Source organism: Ictidomys tridecemlineatus, chromosome 6 (genome assembly GCF_052094955.1).
Source record: "Ictidomys tridecemlineatus isolate mIctTri1 chromosome 6, mIctTri1.hap1, whole genome shotgun sequence".
Classification (NCBI taxonomy): Eukaryota; Metazoa; Chordata; class Mammalia; order Rodentia; family Sciuridae; genus Ictidomys; species Ictidomys tridecemlineatus.
In genome coordinates, this window is record NC_135482.1 from 53057464 (window position 1) to 53061330 (window position 3867).

Genomic DNA, 3867 nt, shown 5'->3' on the forward strand with positions numbered 1-3867 from the left:
TAATTCATTTATAGATATAGTTGACAGATATAGATAGTAGCAACTTTATGATTAGTGTTAGATGTAAGTTAGAAACAGAAGTAAGTTTAAGGATTCAAAATAATGACAATATTTTCTTAAAAATATAAATAACCCCATATTCTATATATTATCTAGTCCCCGTCTTATCTCAAACAAATGTATATAATCATTAACCACAATATTTCTAAGGCAAAGAAAAGTATTATGATTGAAATAAGAGAATAGTAATCTTAAAAATATTGAAAAATATAAATATATGGAAAAAGTCGCATAGATTTCAATATGGTAAAAGGTGGAATAATTTTCTCTATCAAGTTCACTCATTCTCTCTTTCTCTCCCTCTCTCTCTCCCACTCTCTCTCACACACACATACAACAAGAACAACAATTAATCAATCAGTCAATAATGTGTGGGAATTCTTTAATTTTCTGTGTTATTGAGGAAGTTGTCATCTCAATTCTTGCTTTTCTTCTTCTTACTCGTGTATGTTTAGTTACAATTCCTTACCCTTTCCATCTCATATATGCTTTATGTTTCATAGCACTATCAGAGGAGGCCCTCCAGAGGAAAACTAATCATAGTACATCATTGCCTAAGTTTCCTCAGTAGTTTCACAAATTTTATGAATTAAATTCCAGAACTTTTAATGCTAGGTGCAGGGCTATCCATAATTTGTAAGAAAGCATTATTTACCATAGTAATTTTCTCCACAGATTGCAGTCTTTGGTCTCCTAAAAACAGATAAACTCATAGGCAGTGTCTTAGAAGTTCCCAAGTTCTAGGCCAGTTATGAATCTTCTAGATGACAACTTAACACTATCAATGGACTACAAAATCCTTCTATCCGTGAGCTAGGGAATATAGCAACTGAATAAATGAAGGTTGTTGAAAGTATTTGGGAGCACAATCCTTGAACTGAAATTTTAGATTTCAGAGGTCAAAAGAAACTTTTGGAAAAATCATATTTAAGGGGTAATAAAAAAATGTAGGAATTAGCTAGGAATAACAGGGAAATGATGATATGACGGAGCATGTTCTAAGAAATATAAAACATTTTTATGAGTAATAATTTGCTATTTATGTATGTGGGCAGGTTGTTTTTATACTTGCCTTTGTAAACTTTTTACCTTATAATAATTTATATTACTCTTGCATAAATTGGATTAAAAGCTCAAAATTCCTTAGCAGATGGAAGATTGCTTCTTCTTAAACAGGTGATGATTGCTGCTGTGATCCCCTGAGAACATCAGACTCTAGTTCCTTCACTCTTCCAAAGTAGACTCTGCCAGTGGTTCTTCAGGGACTTTTCAGAAGCCTTTAGTCTCAGACTTGGGTGGCATCATTGATTCTTCTTGATCTGAGGTTCAGCATCTTGGACTGTGCCACTGCTGGTTCCTTCAGTTCTCCAGCCCGCAGAAAGCCATTGCGGAGTATCCGGCCTCTGTTTGTCAAGACATCATAAAACAAATCCATCAAAATGATGAAGAAATCTTTTACCAGGCGAAGTTTTTGTGATATGTGGAAGTTATGATGCTTTGGGAAACTGGAATCCACAGAATGCTGTGCCTCTGCTTTCAGAGTTTGAGACTGGTGAAAGAAAATGAAATTATTATTGATGATGGTCAATTTGGAATCCACAGTGGTGTTGAAACTCTGAATTCTGGGTGGCTGGCGTGACTGAAATAACTTTACGTTTGCATTATTCTGAAAAACCTTCAATCTCAATAACCAGGAAAAAATTTAAAAAGTCTAGATTTAGGGTAAAGCTACACTAGAGGGTCCATAGGAAGATGATAATGATAGGGTATCTCCCACTGTTCTTCAAAAAATGTCCAATACTTTGGAGATATCTTTAATGAGTGACAATGAGTTCAAGTGCAGGCATTCACATCCAGAGTGTGGTTATGGCTTACAGCCTGATCTCTGGACAGACTATAGCATGCAGACAATGGAACCAGATAACCTGGAATAAATCTTTGATTTTCCGGGGGAAGATCTCTTCCCACTCTCTGCAATGGTGGATAATAATAGACAGGCTGTACCGACATGTCCAGGAGGGGCATCACCCTGAACTACATGTTCATTCATGTAGAGAGTGGGAAGAGTGCTGGAATTCTTACTCTTCCCATCATGAGCAAAAATTCCAGGAAAACAATAGGCAAAATGAGAGTTGACTTTATCATTATTAAGCCATTACCAGGATACAACTATGACATGAAATCTTCATTTTCCAAGTATTGGAAGCCAAGAATACCATGGGATGTTGGACACAGAGATTCAGGGAATTCAAAAACAACTTCCCAGCTGGCTACAGTTCAAGAAAATACTATTGCTTCTTTAAGAAACACTGCTAGTCATGGTGCAGCCTTTGTAGAATTTGATGTTCATCTTTCAAAAGACATTGTGCCTGTGGTATATCGTGATCCATCTGATGTTTGACCATGAAGAAGAAGTTTGATGCTGATCTAGTTGAATTATTTGAAATTCCAGTAAAGGAACTAACATTTGACCAACTCCAGTTGTTAAAACTCACCCATGTGATTGCATTAAAATCTAAAGATCAACAAGAATCTGTGATTGAGGAAAAAAATTCCTTTTCTGAAAATCAGCCATTTCCTTCTCTTAAGATGGTTTTAGAATCTTTCCCAGAAGATGTAGAGTTTAACATAGAAATAAAATGGATCTGCCAACAAAGGGATGGAATGTGGGATACTAATTTATCAACATATTTTGACATGAATATGTTTTTGGATATAATTTAAAAAACTGTTTTAGAAAACTTTGAAACCACTTTAGAGTATATCTTACTACCACCATTTCTTCATTTGATGCAGATATTTGTACAATGGTTCAGCAGAAGCAGAACAAATATCCCATATTATTTTTGACTTAAGGAAAATCTGATATTTACCCTGAACTTATGGATTTCAGATGTTGGACAACCCCCATCACAATGAGCTTTGCAGAGTTTGAAAGTCTTCTGGGGATTAACGCACTACTGAAGACCTGCTCAGAAATCCGTCCTATATCCAAGAGGCAAAAGCTAAGGGACTAGTCATATTCTGCTGGGGTGATGATACCAATGACCCTGAAAACAAAAGGAAATTGAAGGAATTTGGAGTTAATGGTCTAAGTTATGATAGGTATTTGGTTTTCATAAAAAAATCCCATGAGATATTAGGAAAAGTGTACCTTTTCATCTTATTTATAAGATTATAAATAAAATTAAATTTAGTTAGTTAAAAAAAGCTCAAAATTCCAAAAATTGTTTAGAGAATGAATATACAAATCCAATTTCAAGTTCAAGCATCCTGTTTGTAAATTAGGGTACTATTATTTCAGACTGCCTACAATGTCATATTGTGAGGCCTTTTTTAAATCAAAATATTTAAATTCAAAATATTTTAAATTTAAAAAGTATATTAAATATGATAATTACATTTAAGAATATGTTAAAAATGAAAGTATTTTCAACTTTAATAAGAGAAAATTCCTATTTTTAGTTGGTTAATAATAATAATAGAAAGTGTTCTTTAACTTTGATTTTCATGTTCCTATTTGATATCTCTATGACTTTCAAAACTTACAGTTGTTGAATTGTGAAGACATCAGTAAATACTCAGAAATAAAGACAGCCTTGGGAAAAGAAATGTTAAGTAAAAATGGTGGTAGTAAGATATGCTCTAAAGTGGTAGATAAAAACGAAACAGTTAAAATGAACTTTATCTTTGGAGGGAAAGAGTTTGATGAAGACGGCAAATAGAGAAGTGCAAATGGAAAGCGGAAAAAAAGAAAAGAGATTTGTAAATCAACTAATTTACTTTTCAAATGGAAACTAATTTATT

The 3867-nt window shown here is 33.6% G+C and overlaps 1 pseudogene; it reads left to right on the forward strand.

The window, feature by feature from the left end:
- Positions 1-1850: 1850 nt before the first annotated feature.
- LOC101971781 (glycerophosphocholine phosphodiesterase GPCPD1 pseudogene) lies at positions 1851-3241 on the forward strand (annotated as a pseudogene).
- Positions 3242-3867: the final 626 nt, after the last annotated feature.